The sequence below is a fragment of the Falco biarmicus genome, chromosome 7 (genome assembly GCF_023638135.1).
Source record: "Falco biarmicus isolate bFalBia1 chromosome 7, bFalBia1.pri, whole genome shotgun sequence".
Classification (NCBI taxonomy): domain Eukaryota; kingdom Metazoa; phylum Chordata; class Aves; order Falconiformes; family Falconidae; genus Falco; species Falco biarmicus.
Window position 1 is genome coordinate 34,021,032 of NC_079294.1, and position 16,433 is coordinate 34,037,464.

Consider the following 16,433-nt stretch of genomic DNA (forward strand, 5'->3'; position numbering starts at 1 on the left):
GGGTCTCTAGAGGTCCTTGCCAACTGCAACCACTCTGTTATTTTTGATTCTGTGGATGACCTTTGTGCTTTAGAACTTTCTCAAGGGAAAATATATTTTCCATGAGGACAGACCATAGCACAATGTAAGGTCTTTGTCTCTCCTACTGTTACTGTGGTGGTCAAAAGCAAGCACTGTAAGACAAAGACAGCAGAGTTGTTTGATGTTGAATGCTGAAAGGGCAGATGGAAGTCGGAGGTGGCAAGAAAATGTAAATGTGCACATGAACTGCAGGGCTGCAAGAGTACTGATGGTTCCTGAGACTGACCAGCTCATACTCAGTTTGGAGATCTCCACTACAGCATGCCTTGGAAGAAAACTAGGATTCCTCCTGCCTGGTGCACAGCTGAAGCACTGAGGCACTGCAAGTGTGTTAAGCAGGGCAACCATGTCCCGAGGCCTGACCACCTCCTGAGGTGCCTTGATCTGTTACCAACTCCAAAGGGGGATCTAAGGTAAATGGATTCAATCTCTAAGATAGTTGCCTTACCGAAGTACCTGAAGGTACTTATGTAACGTGGACTGAGGGGTGGCAAAAATCCTCCTAAAGCTGCCTTAAGGTGCTAAACCACCACACCACTCAGGGCTCGCTTTAATGCTGCAATTCTGGCATCCTATTTGAGGAAAACAGTATTCCCATTACAGACTCACAAACCAGGTGGGTTATATAGCATTTAAAAGTTTTTCTGCAAGGAAAGCAGAAGGGTGGGAGATGCAAAATAAATACTGAAGAAGCATAAAGCACCCACCTGGGTTTCCTTAGCGAAGATTAAATGCCAGAGATTCAGCCAACAGTAAGAACAACTATGGAACAGTATGCCTGCAGTTCCCTTGAAAGCTCAGTACAGTCTGTTACCACTGTAATATTAGAATTAATTGAAGAAAATTGAGAAACAAACTCAGGTTTGACCTCTGAGTATTCTGCTCAATAAGTCCAGGTTAGCCCAAAGGCAGAAAAACTAGGAAAAATTGTTAACCCACTAGGTGCTGGCTTAACATATGCCAGCTACAAAACAAACATCCTACTGTCTCAAGGCAGTTTATTTTGGTCCTAAGAAGTGATGTATCTCGCTTCCCAGGAAGACAAGGCATTTCTGTGACATGCAGTTACAGTACGGATGGAGTGCTGGTTGATTGCATAATGGTCTGATGCTGGAGAATTCAAACGCGAGCTGTCTTCACAGGTTGGAAGCACCTTTCTTGCATCATTTCCAGGTTTGTTGTCACTCATAATATTTGAGGGAATGCTTCATGAACCAATAATGCAGCTGCCCTGAAAATTCTATAGGAGCTGTCAACCATCCTATTAGCACACTTGCTGACACTGGCCACAGCTGAGTCTCTATAAACACTCCAGTCCTAAAGTAAAAAATAGTTTTATTGAAGGATGTACTTGGCATTTTTCAATATTAAAATACTAAATAAATGATGGCATGTTTCCCTTTAAAATTTTAAAATGCAACTGTATCTATCTGGACTCACTTTGCAGACATGTATTAATTCATTTAGATACAGCATCTGAAAATCTGGCTCTCAACTTGTCAGTAATGTACATCTCCTAGTGAATAGGGAATTATCAGATTCCATATTTTCAGTTGCTAATGACCATTAAAGGCACTATACATACATGTTTCATATAAAATTTAAAATCAGGTGGATTTTTTTCCCCTAAATTGGGCTTATTTCTACTTTGTCAGTCATTCTCCAGAATATGGAGCAATGCAGTGTCCAAGACACGCTGTTCTGCTTCTAATCAGACTGAACATATATAAATTTAACCACTTTAAGGAATGCAGCTTCCTGAGGACCTTCTGAAATTATTACGGTACCTTACTGTAATCTATGTTCTTTTTTTGGTGCTATGTTATCTCAAGTATTGCCTAAAAATAATATCATGTAACTGCCTTCATTAATAAATCACTGGGAACAGAACTAACTTCCATTTTGAAGAGGATGTGATTTGTGACCAATTGTAGAAGCAACGATGGGAACTCATAGGACACTCATCAAGTGATCTCCATTTCCTGAACTCATCAGTTTTACCCTTGCTGTTCCTTGTCTAGTATGCCAAAGGTGCAATTCTGTCATGGAAGGTCATGCTTAATGCAGGAAAACCTGTATTTAATCAACCTTGTGATCTGCCAGCTGAAAGCTTTGAATAATCAGACTGAACCTGGGCAGGAAATTATCTTTCTTTCCTGAGTATTCTTATGGTATTAGGAATTGCTATGTAAACAACAACAACAAAAAATAATGCAATGCCATTACAAAGAAATAATTTTCTGGGGTGTCTACCCCGTGTAAGGCACAGAAGGCAATTCTTTGAATATACATGGAACTGGTGGTGCTTCTCAAGCTTTGGGAGTACACCGAAGTATGTAGACTTCAGGAATACACAGGCAAACTGAAAAGTTTGTTACCCATGAAGAAAGTCTGAAGGAAACAAGTTTGTTTAGATAAGAGAGGGCAAAGGGGGAACATAATGCATTTGCTCTATATCTTAATTCAGTTTTTTAGTTCCTAGTTTAAAACAATCATGAGGAATTGTGATTTATAGAGCATGTCTTACCTAAAGCAAACCAACACCCCACTCCAGCATCTGGAAACAACAGCTGCAAGACTGTCCTTTTCCTAGGCTTCAGCAACAGCAGTGGTAGCAACATCCCTGCTACTAATTTGACCCTCTCTCAGCCTACATTAGTTGTAGCTCCAGAACTAGAGATGGGAAAGAAGCAAGCAGCTCGTTTTGAAACAATGGAGATGGAGCTTGAACTTTAGGAGAAAACCCCCCAACTCAACAAACTGAATTCTGATGGTGTTCCATAAACTTCACATACTCATGTTTTACAAACTTCCTTACGGGGCGTCTTTCAGACATAATTAGGGATGGTATAGGCATAGCTGACTGTACATCAGCTATGACCTTGGACACGTCAGTCTCTTGTGACTCACTAGTGTTGCAACTCTTGATTTCAGTCGTGATTTTGTAGTGGCTCCAGATGAAAGCTAAAAATCATGATGATTTTTGTTAAAAAAAAAATCTAGAAAAATTATTTTGTTCAAAGTGCTTTGTTTTCAAAACCTAAAATGTTCAATTAATCTTAATGTAAAATAATTCTATAGTTAATATTTTTCTAAACACACATTCAGGGAACCTACAATTTCTCTCTTAGAAAATATGGAATGTGGTTAACTTCAAAATTTTGTCCCAAAATATTTTCAAGTCAAATTGTTTATTGAAACTGCCTCTTCCCCAGGAACAGTATTCAATTCAATCAAATGTTATAGGCTGAATTCTGTAATTAGTAAATTAACAGCCACTATTAATCATCACAGAATATAAAATTTCCATGGTTTCAGTGACAAGGCAGTAGGGTCTTTTCACCTAGGATTCATGTGATCTACGTCTATGCACAGCACACACATGGAGATCCTGAGCTCATGGGTTACCGAGGCCTCTAAGAATTTGAAGCAGAACCCTTAACCTGACTAGAGTGATACGTTTTTTGCAAGTAACTGGTTTTTTTCCAGTAGCATCATTAACATCTTGCCTAGATTTAGCTTGAGCCAGAGACTGTTCATGTGAGCACTGGTCTCATTCAGGCCCTGGGACAGTGAGGAGATAATGATGTTATCATAAACATTAAGCATCCTTACATACACCAAATAGTCCTCTTATTGTAGTAGATATTCAAATGTATCTTTTAAATAATAACTTTCCCCCCAGTGCTCTCAAAATATTTTGCAGACTATGGATACCACACCACTGAGATGAAGCCCCTATTTCAGCTTTGGGAAGCTTATGAACTGTTTCATGAAATGCTGTCTCCATCTTTAACAGAGGGGATGATCTTTGTAAAACATTCTGTCTCAGGAGTATTAACAACTGATTTGGTCCCACTAGCATTTAAAGGAGCAGATATGACTTATTCCTAGCTCACTAAACACACCCTTGAAAATTCCAGATATTTACAGATGACCCACCTGCTCCCCTTATCCTCCACCTCCCTGCATCCTGAGCAATGGTGGAAACTGAGACTCCTGTCACACCAGCCTTTTGCAATACTTCTTTATATTAAGCCAAGTCGGATGGGGTCACCGGTCTTTGATCTACTGTATTTGTTCATTCTTTTTTGAAACTATCCAACCTTTCTCACATTCCCATAACTCATGGCAATGAAAGCAGCAGCTGTCTGCTCCACTTCCTAACTAATAACTTCTGTTCAGAGTGGGAGGGAAAAACAGCTTTATAATAATGCAGGATTTTCTGTTGGAAAACTGAGCACTAATAACTTCGTGTTGTGTCCTTGTCTCCCCTCTTACTCCAGGAATACATAAAGACCACCTCTGTTTTCCCTTCGCCTGTTTCTACCCCTCTTCTTTTCTGTACGAGTGCAAGAAACAGAACTATGCTACCTTTGTGATTATTAGCAACCCTGGGTCCACACTGATTAGTCCCAGTGGCACAGGGTTAATGAGTTAAGTGTGCTTATTCAATTAAGCCACCTCTTTGTTTTAGCTCACATAAATTTTAACCTGATCGCTTCAAAATTACCTTTGGCACTATTTGATAATAGAATAAATTTAATAAATTTCATGAAAATATTTGTCCTTAGTAAAATAAACAGATGGAAAGCTTAGTAGAGGTATTCTGATCAGGTGATATATTGATCAGCGGAATCATGGAATCCATCATCATGGAATACTGGCAAACAGGAATCCTCTTGGGTGTTATTCTAATGCTTGGAAGTATTTGGCACTGTTATGAATTTTAGGTTGTTTCTAGTGAAAGTTAGTCAGTTATTTATTTTCCTCAAAATGCCCTTGGACTACACCTTTCTCACAGAAACCACTTCAGCCCATTGACTTGAACAGAGGATGAACGAGCCATTTCACTCATAATACTGGTGCACCCTTTCCAACACAGCTGCAGAATATAGGAATTTACTTTCCTCAAAGTTGTGTTTTTGGAACTGTAAAGCAGTCCTGGATATCACACTGCAGTATGGGAGGCCAGATGATGGCTACAGTTAAGGCACCACAGGATGAAGTATAACAGTAGAACACAGGAATCTTTTAATCTGTAAATAAGATGTTGAAAGAAAAGCCTCTGGATCGCAGTCCATACTTTCCTGCAATGAGTATTTGGCACACTAAAAAGGTATTTGATTTTGAATACTGATTATCATTGGAAAGCATCACATTTCAATCTCTTTGATTAAATGGAGGACTTTCATAATGGCATTGCTAATTACATTTGTATACACACTGACTGCCCTTAAAAACACCCTTTTAAGGTAAGATTCACCTCGTCTAACATTAATCATTTAAAAATTAAGCATGTAGTCTAAGCCAATTATTTCAACTGCCTCTGTATTCAGCAAAGAGAGACAGACACCTCTAGAGCGTGATTCATCACGCCAGTCTTAGAAGGGGATGAATCTCTTGTTGATTTGTTCCACTTATATCATGATGTCATCAAACATAGTCAGATGAAATTACTTCTGCCCTGAGTAGAAATGAGAAGCTGGGTGAAGGAAAAAATACCCCAAACAAACCTCAAAAACCCCACCAAATAAATGAACAAAATCTTTCAAGTAATCCCATATGAAGCGTTTTCATGAAAACCGGTGTGATGTTATTTATCCATCTGTGTTTCTTCACATAACAAGGATATTGTCCTTAAAGTTGATGACTCTCTGCTTATATTCAGTGGTATACAGAATGCCCCAGACAGGAAGCAAAAGTGAAGCTACTGCACTAAGAAACTTCTAGCAGACAAACAAATCTCCCTGCACAAGAATGATTTGAATCCATTCTCTTGGGGATGATTGATACCAATATTCCTATCGGACTGCAGTAACTACACTTCTGAAAATGTCTGACATATTTTGTCATTTCCTATAACATCTGTAGGTAAATTTCCAGCTGGAGCATACTCATTTAATTTAGAAACTTTAGGAAACCTTGCTCTTCAGTGACTTTCTGCTATTGCTAGTGTCACGTAATGGGACGTTTACCTGATTCACTCCCTGCACTGCAGTAACTAGCCTTTCTTCTGGGCTGTGTTGTTCTTAATCATATGCCTTTAAATCAACCTGTAACTTGCCCTGGGAGACATTCAGAAAAACAGCCTTTCACAGTAAGTGTTTCAAGGGGCAAAAGAGAACTTGTGTGTCCTGTGAAAACATAAAATAAAACTGTAAATTGAATTGCATTAGGGTCCTGCACGGAATAAACTCAAATTAAAATAGTCCTAGAGATCACTTACTTATTTGGCAGTTTAATCTGGCCTAGGATCCAGAACTGATTGCTGAACTATCTCCTAGAAACATTGTCTTCAAACTTCATCTTATTCACAGAGACCTTGGCAGCACAAACAGGCAGTACATCACTCCAGCTCTATCTCTGCTGCATTGGCCTCTGGTTCTGAATTACAGCATCTATCACATTCTGGCTTTTGCTTGCCAAGCTTTTAAAGGTGTGCTCTTGCTCACTGTACCTTATGAACGGCTTTCCCTTCCATCATTGGGCCTGCTTTTGAAGTTTACTGATATCGACTTATAAAATATTCTCTCTTTGCATGCCTACCCCCTCTGACTACAGTGTAACTGAGACATACATGCATATCGCAAGTGTCAAGTTCCAGTTTGAAAGTGCTTTGTCTTGCTCACACAGACTGTGGAAACTTCTGCCCATAAATATCTGAACCTCATATGCTTTTAAAACTAGACACAACATACATCCTTTGTTTAAGATCTATTTATAATTAATAACATGGCATGGAGTGGCAGATACTTCACTGAAAAGACTATAGACATAAACTCTCTCTCTCTGTATATATGTATACATATCTATCTGGAGATGTGCTCTATTCCTCTTTTCAGTTTTAATACCATCATATATCATATTTGTTTTTAAATTATGCTTTCCGCTGAACTTTTATTTTATTATAAAAAGATGAATTTTGCATGTGAAAGAACTGGCCCAAAGTCACATTCTTACTCTTTAACAGCCTGATCCTGAAGACAACCCTGTCGCTTTCACTACCCTGTCACTGGTCTTGTTGCGTGTTACCAAAAATGTTGAAAATCACCAAAATTAAATAATCTGTTGGCTACTCAAAAATTGTCTTTTTTTTCAAGAATATAATGTTGTTGCAATATAGCCCTTTCTATATACTGACATTAAACATAAATAAGAGCATTTGGGAAGAGTTACACTCCAGGCTTGAGAAAAAATGATGTATTCAATGCTGCAGTCAATGATCCACTGTATTCTTGTCCATTGATATACGACCCTATGCCGTGAGAGGCTCTGTCAATACTACTGTGTCTGGGCATGCTGCCCAGTCCCCTCTTCCGAGGTGTGCCCCAGCACCCTATAACTGGGAAATACTCAGAAGGCAGAAGGACTAACCTCCTTCCTCACCCTCCCTGCAAAGGAAACACATAGGTGTAACCCCACGTGGGAACCACAATATTGTCTGCAGAGATGCTAGTCTAGGTGGTGGTGAGCCCTAGACTGCATTTTGCCTTACATCAGATGGTCTGTTGAGACACAACCTAGGATACCTGAAATGTAATTGTCTGGTTAAAAGGTTGACTAGGTGTTCATATCTACTGTGAGTAATAATGAACAATGGACAAAAGCGGACAAAAATCATGCAGCTCATGGTCTAGCATACAGAAAGAAAAAAGTGGAGATATGGTATACCATAAAAATTAGGCTGTATTGTGTGCTATGTATAAATTTAAGTACGAAGGCTCTTTTCTTAACTCTTCTGTAACTGTAAATGCATTTAATCTACATTATTTTATTACAATCTACAGAATAAAATCTAATTAATAGACTATTTTCCACCTACCACACCCTTTAGTGTGATTTTGAGAAAGTAAAAATACTAGACCCACTGTATGAGACAAGCTGTTGGGAACCCATTCAAAGAAAAAGTAAGAGGAGTAGACAAAATCTGAATAGAAAAGGTGTGAAGACTCCACCAGACTTTTCCTTTTCATCAGTTGAAACATAAACCTTTGAGTACACGTTTCAGGAAAGGTCTCATTTGTGAGATAGCTATATAGCTCTACTCTCCAAAAAAGAAAAACTAACATGCCTTTTTGTGCAAGTGCTGTCTTTGTCATTCATTAATACACTATTTGATTGTGTATTGGGAGTGATTATTTTAATATAAATTCTGGACTTTTTTCAATATACATTGATTATTAAAATACATTTTAAAAAGTATTGCTAGCAGTATTTGGAGAAAATGCCTTTGGAGCCCACAAGAGATGGGGAATCTACAGAAGGGCTTCTGAGGTATAAGCAGCAGTAGTCAGAAATCACACCTGTAACTTCTCACTCAAACTCTAAGCATCTCCAAGCCTGAAGACTTATTTAAAAGTGAAAGAATGAAGGAAATAACTTTGGACCTTTCCGTGAGACAGAGGAGCATGGCTACAGTCATTGTCCTCTTTCAGAAGCCCACAAGAAGGCATCTGTGGGAGAACAGGAGATCTGAGATCTTTAACAGCTGACCCTTCTCCAGAGAGGTGACAAAAAAAGAAGTCTGGATCAATAAAATTTTTTCATGAAGAAAACATCCACAAAGTGAGTGGAATTGCAGGCTGCCTAACCATTCAGCTATAGAAGGTGCATGACTTCATTTAGTCATTTATTAGATGCAAAAAAATTAGATCTTTAAATTACACCAGTTGGCAAGAAGGGATGTTCATAACAAACTGTCAGTTCATAGATAAAAACACTGAGACTATATTCCATACTTCTGAAATCACAAAGCATTTGAAATAAAGGGTTAAATTCAGTCCCTGGGGAATGGAAAGTGAGATAGGGAAACATATGCAAGCTGATGTACACGCAGCTAAACCGCCTTTGTACACATGAATTAGTTGCAGAGAACTGGGGGAAAGTCTACTTCAACAATGAAAATTGTGCTACATTTTTATATTGAAAAAAATCACTAAATTGCAGTGGCTTGTAAAGCTGGAAGATGTCACAGAAGTTCTGCTTTCTCATACAGCTCTTTATTATACACTTTGGGAAGGGGGAAACTTTTGGCATCATTATTGTTATTGTAAGCATCATTAATGCCACTTTCTGCTTTTGACAGAACATTGTATTACCTCACTTTATCACAGTTTATGTTATTACATGAATGTTACAAATGACAAAGTTTGGAAAGCGCAGGTATTCCTAGAAAGTGCCACAAATGAACCATAAATCATATTAAGATAATCTGGGGACTTGAAAAGAATTGTGGGTTGAATAGCTTTGTGTGGCTCAGACAGATAATGATACTTTTAGACCATTCACGTGCTGGCTGCAGCATCAGGGATTGGAATGGAAGTAACATCTAAGGCAATGTATAAAAGAGACCTCACACCTAATTTTCTCCTCTGTTATTATGTACTTATTTATTATTGGTTATTTATAACTTAACAGTAGCAAGAGTTGCAGACAAAGATCAAGCCTGCATTTGAGTAAAAAAAAAAAGAAAAAAAATTCTGTCTCACTTAATCCAAATATGAAGTGAAAGACAACAGTTAGATTCAATGTGAGAGAAGAAGAAAGGTGACAGTGATGATTATTGTGGTAAACAGCAGTACCAATTACCTAGTCATTGTTTCACCTTCTTTGTAAAATATAGTACATCTGGAGGGCTTGTAATCATTATCTTTAGATCTGTCTATAGTTTTTTGAAAACTAGCAGTGTCCTTCACAGCTACCTGGAAAATGTTTTTCACCCAGTGGAGAAATATAGAAAATTTCATATTTTGTCTGTATGAAAGAATATAAAAATAATTCACATATTTCAACATATTAGGACCTGAAAGAGCCAAGCAGATCATCTAGCCTGACCTCTCGTACATCTCAGGCAATGTATTTTCTCTTAATTATCTTTGGTTTGATCCAAATGACCTATTTTAATTAATGTAGAATGTCATCCTGACTTGATCCAGAAAAGCTGGTACATGAAGTATCCTTCATTCTCCTTTGCTAGTTTGCTGTTCTGGTTAACTACTGTGACTGCTAAATCTTTTGCCATCTTCCTAGTTTCATTGCTTCGGTTGCCAGTCATTAGTTGCTGTTATGACCTACCCTGCTAGATTAAAATGTTGGTTGGCAGCTGCAATCCTCTTCCAGGAAGGTAATTCAGGGCAGTTTTCAATCAGCTTTGGATAAACAAAGTTTCTCAGTTCAAAACATTTTTCACAGCTTCAGAATAAAATTTCTGTCTTTTTTTATACCTCCTCAGCTTTTGGACATCTTTTCTTCCTGACAGTGACACAAGAACATAACACAGTACTCCACCACGCTTTCCACCAATGCATTATGCAGACACATAGCCACCCCCTCACCACACGCTCTGTCCCTAGCTTGTTGCTTACATACCAAGGAGTGCCTTAGTCCTTTTTGCCATGGCATCAGATAGGCAATTTAACTTGCTTCCGCACTATAACTCTTAAATCTTTTCCTGAGAAACTAGACTCAGAACACATTGTCCATTCTCAGTGTGACATTCCTTGTTCTAGGTTACAACACACTCTGCTATGTTAAAATACACATTGCTTCAACGAGCCCACTTTGCTTTGTTCTCTTCTGATCATTATGGCAAATGTTGCCACTTTTCCCAGCAGTAATTATTTTTCTTTATTTCCAGGTCATTGATAAAAAAATATGAATAGCTTTAGGCCTATAGGCATCATCTCGAATTCATATTAGAAATCATTTGATATTTCACGTTAACACCTACCCTGTCACATCTATCAATATGCTGTTCTCACAGTGTTTGATATATAATTGATTTGCATTGTTTTGTCCTAAGTTTTAAAGAGTGTCTTCTGGTACTATTGTGTTTATCAGGTATCCAAACATGCTATGGCAATGACATTATTAAATTTGTCCGTCCAATCTTTAATTTCACAAAAGGGATATCCAAGTCATATTGGGCAAGTTATAGGCAATTTCCCTTGGGTTTATTTATGCAAATGTTAAGAAAGCATTCAAACAACAAGGACTGAAATGAGGTCTCCATGATGATACAGAGACAGTATGTCCCTTTGACAGTGTGAACTTAAAATGAACACAACATAGCTTGTTTCTGTAGACAGCACTTCATATATTTGAAGCTCAAATGCACAAAATACAGAAGGATACTGGTTATGTGGCTAAACACACCACAGCTGGCTGGGGGAGATGTCAGGAACTTCCTAGTGAAAGGGGAAGAATTGAAGCTGAAAGCCTCAGAAGCTGATTTTCTCAGATTTTCTCTAAATGCAACTACTCTGTACTGTGTTTAAACATTTCAGATTAGTTGCCACAGTTCTCTGACTTCTGCATTTATTTGTCTGAAGAAGGTAGGTGCTGGGAAAGCAGAGAGGTTAAAACGTAACTGTTTCTGCTGTTTTTTGTACTCTGTACTGAGGTCCTGCCATGAACAGGTTCCAGCAGGGAACTAACATTACAGTATCAAGACTTAGGACCTGATTCAAGTTACAGTCCAGTCTACTACAGAATGAAATCAGCTGCACTTCGCACTTCTGCAATCTCCTCTCATCTGTAGAGATCACAACCCTATCCTCTTTCATTCCTTTTTGGGGGTGAAAGGGGGAATAGTCGAGCTTTTCCAGGCCCCCTGGAAAAGGGGGCTGTCTGTATGTAGCTCCAGCATATCTCTCTTGCTTTCCTTGTTTTCCTCTGAACCAGGAGGAAAAGTCTTGCTATTGAAATGCTAATAGAGGAATAAACTGTATAATAAGACTGCATCCCCTTTGGGCCTACATGTAATTTACACATAAAATGAAATTGCACATGGCCTTGTTTCATAGCATATTTGTTTAATTATCTTTCTTTAAAAGCTTTTTTCAATTAATTTTCAATATTTAAAAAAGGAATAAAAATGTCAATTTATCTGTGTACCTGATAATTAAGTACAGTTTGGGGAATAATTACATTATCTAATAGCAGAAATTTGTCCAGCTCTAATAACTGGGATTTTTCAACATTTTTGCTTGCTTTCTTGTTCTCCAACTGCTCTAATTCAAAAGTTTACATTCTGCATGTATCGGTCAGTCCTCACTCATCACACCAGACACTGACCAGCTGACCAGAATGGTTCTGCCTTCCCTGGCAAATGAGTCAGGAAAGAGTGGACAGATCCAGGCTAGCTTGAATCTCTCCAAAAGGGCCATCTGTAGTTCATATGTAACAGGAAAAGTATAACCAATAGAGCTAAGTATTAAGTTTTTCATGAGCTCTTATTGCCTTTGAGAAACGTCAGCCTGATATACACTGTTGAATACTGAGGATCCTTTTCCAAGAATGCTGGAACATTGCTGTTCAGTTTTAGTTGGAACAGATGTGGAAGAGAGCTGTTCAAGAGCTAATAACACAACAACATTTTGGAGAAAAAATAATATAAATTAATTATTTAACGTAGTCAAGGAAGGACCGAGAAAGATAGACTTGTTGTCTGTAGGCCCCCCACAACAGGAGGGACTACAACTTTCTCTTATGGACCATTTATATAATACAAAATACATGTTTCTGGGATTAGCACAGAAGAAGTAAAACACTAACCCAATGAGATCCAAACAGCAACTTCTGAGTCAAATCCAGCCTGCTGATTTTTCCACTGAGGATGTAAGGAACAGCTGTTTGAGCAATAAGCCCTGCCTGGACAGCCATTTCTCTCCTTCTTCATGTAATTGACCTAAAAGTGGCCATTACAGCTTGTTACAGGGCTGTGAAGGGGCTGAGGAGGTGCCCTCCTGCAGGAAAGATACCTGGCCCTGCGTGGTCCCAACCTGCTGCCACTATTGTATCAGCTCACCATAAACGGGGAAGCCCCAGTTCTGAGATCCAGCTTACTCATCTGTGAGAGCTGGAGCAATCTGATTCCAACTAAAGGGGTACTGGAAATAGGATTAAGCAAAACAAGCAGCTTGGTGTTCCAGGGTAAATAAATGAAATTACCTCATCAGAATGCCTGAACATAGCTGATATTGGCTATTGCAGTCTAACACAAGCCAGAACAAGCAGCATTACTTCAAGAACTCAGTCTTTAGCTAATCACAGCGTAGAACAGACAGTAGTGAAATGGACTCTGCAGCACTGTGGGCTCCTCCACCACAGGACCAGCTGTAACTTTTTCATATGGACCAGACACAATATCAAAGACTTATTCTATCCCTGTTAAGTGCAATTGCTTCTGTACTGCTTGGCTGCACAACAGCTATGCTGGAGTATCGGAATCATTTTGCCATTTAGCAGATTCAGTAAACACCACCCAGAAAGTTCCACCTAACTTTGTTTAAGGAAAAAATTTCCACCTATATGAGCTGTGGTGCTCTGTTTCCACAGCTGAGATAGATGCAGTAAGATGGAAAGCAGTCATGTCACGCATTTCATCAATCTCAGGGCTAAGTAAGGGCTGATTTGTGCTATCAGAATTGTAGGGAAAAGATAATGAGAAAGCATTAACAAAAATTCTTCTCAGTAGGTTTTTCCAATACCATTGTTATTAGTCACCAGTTATACCCTCTGTTGCTGACTCATGCTAGGAATGCAAGCGGGACAATGGGGTTTCAGGTCAAGTACTTGTCAGCTGCCTGACAAGAGAAAGATCAGGTTTTCTTCAAACTGTCAAACGTCTTAAGGCAAAGCTTGGTTTCTCAGCTAATGCTCTCCACTCCCTAAGAATACAATGCCTCTCTCAGCCTGCAGCCCTGATAGAGGAAATGGTAGCAATAAAAAAAAGTTGAGAAACAACCTTACCAGCCTCATTTAAACTTTCCTTTGCACTTTCTCCTGCTTCTTTCTCTGCTTCTGGTTTATATCACCTCATCTTGTAGTTAATCAGGCTGGTGCTGACAATTAGGCTTGTTAACACCCTCCTTTCAGAAGGCTTGCACTCCAATTAGGCAGCCTGCCCCATTCCAGGCAGCCAGAAGATAACGTGGCTGTTCCCTGTGTTTAGAGTCAACAGCATCTGCAGGGACACCTGGCAGCAAAGGGCAGAGCTTTTAACCCCTGAACTGTCAAGGCACTTTAGCATCCTGGACAATAAAGAAGCTCATTTTGTAATTAAAAAATAAACATTTTTTTAAAACCTCTTTCTTTTTTTCTTTTCTTCTTTTTTTTTTTTTTTTTTTTTTTTTTTTTTTTTTTTTTGTGTGTGTGTGTGTGTTTTGGGGGATTTTGTTTGTTTGTTTGTGGTTTTTTTTGTTTTGTTTTTATAGGAGTTAATGATCTAGCTAAGTCCCGTCTAAGAGCCAAAAAAACACCTGTTCGAAGTTTAGTATATAAATTGTGTGGTATTCAGTGGATGTTAAGCACCTGAACAGCTTAGGCATCTAACTACAAATTTAGGTACCTATATACGTGAAAATTTAGCCTGGAGTGCTTCCTGTGAATCTGAACACTCATTACGTATGTTCAGTTACTGGACCTGAAAGACTAATTACATTTAATTCTTCAAAACCTAGATGTTCCTCTTTATTATCTATTAGGTAGCTCAGTCAACATCAGAATTTTCTATTGCACTCATAAAAATATCCAAATCAGGGTCCTTTTTCTGTCCCAAGAACAGTCACTCGTTATTTTGTTTTAAAGAACACCATTATAAACTATAGAAGCAGTAATCACGAAAGGATGAAAGAGATGATTACCTATATATTATGCCGCTTCCCTTTCTGGTCCTGGAGTGGAAGCTCTACATGATTAAAGTTGCAGTACAGATGAACCATAATACTTTCTTGACATACATCATACATGCAATTCCATCACAGACCATTTGCTGCCTTTATTTTGCATAGTCACGGAGTAAGGTCTCAGTGCTGACTGCAGCTGTTCTCCATGCAGTCAAGACCTGATTTACCCTCACGAGCTTGCACTGTATTGTCTCTGTGCTGATCGCTCTCAGTTAGGCGTATGCATTCTGGCTTGCTTCAGTATAGTACCATAAAGAATATGATGATGATGCAGACCTAAGGCAGAAATCGTTGCGAAAGTAGCAGCTGCAGTCATGAGACACAGTAAAGCATTGTGGTTTGGAGGCTGTGAGCGGAGACCAAGATTCTCAGAGAAGTCTTTCTTAGTTAGTGGGTGGTGATTTTTAGTTGGGGTGTCGAATACATCCAGGCTCGGACCATGGCACTAAAACTGCTCTGAAGGGCATACCATACATCACAGAGCTTGATTTTCAGGCAATAACATGCATTTCTATTTGGGCATATTAATAATAATAGTCAATTAAAAGATGTCCATGGTTGCTGATGGCATGAGTGGATCTATAGACTGAGTGGTCATGAAGAGTGTCTGGAGTTTTCATTATAGCACTGCAGACTATAGTTTGTCAGTGAAACAGCTAGATGTCAAATGATACCTGTCAAACAGACATGTTTAACTTCATTTTTGTGCTGGTATCTGTACTAGCAAGTTAACAAGATGACTACTCCTGCTGAAGGTCAAGCCTCTGACTAAGTATTTATAGCTTTATTAAAAATAACAGAAATTCTAAAAAATAAACACCTATAAAAATCAGTATTCTCCAAATCAGTCAAAGTTTAACAATGTTTATTTTGTTCCTTACCATACTTCCTTCATGCTATGTATCTGGGGCCCTTGCATTATGGAAGTGTTTACTGAAGCTATTGATAACACTAATGTATAAACATCAGTTGTTTCCATGCTGCTGGAGATTTTATGGTTCACTTTCATAAAGACTTAATTGAAGAGCACTGCTGAGGAACCCAAAGTAGACACTCCTTAGCTTGGTTTGATGAGTTTAAGCTTCACTGACTCTTTTGTGGAATATTAACGATAGCAACAACACCATTTTCAAAAAACTAAAATTTAAGAACAGCTACTCTACTGTCTCCCAGTGGGTTAGCTCCTAGTTATATTACATTGAAAATTGTGTTATAATCTTGACTTATGTTGAAAGTAAAACATTAAGGACAGTTTTGACTCCTACAGCTATGCAGCGTTAAATGCCCATCTAAATGAAATTGGCGTAATTAGCTCCCAGAAAAATTAAATTTCCTCCAAACTTGACTCTACCTACCATAACACAATCTCTGTAATCCAGCTTTATTCTTTAGGAATTGAAACACTTCCGAGAGGTTTCAGTGGACATTGTTTGTATGCAACTTTTGACTTTGATACGGTGTAGAGAAAAATAGGCATATATGATCCTTCTCTTTTTCAGACAGCCATTCCTACCCAACTCCATTGCAGAGTGGCAGATCAATGCAGAGAGGACAGCACATAAAAGTATTGGATACAGGGATGATGGAGTTGCAGAAGAATGTGACAAAATGCAGAGTATACGAAAGGTGTTGTAGAAGTTTAAAGGAAAGAACCCTGAGGTG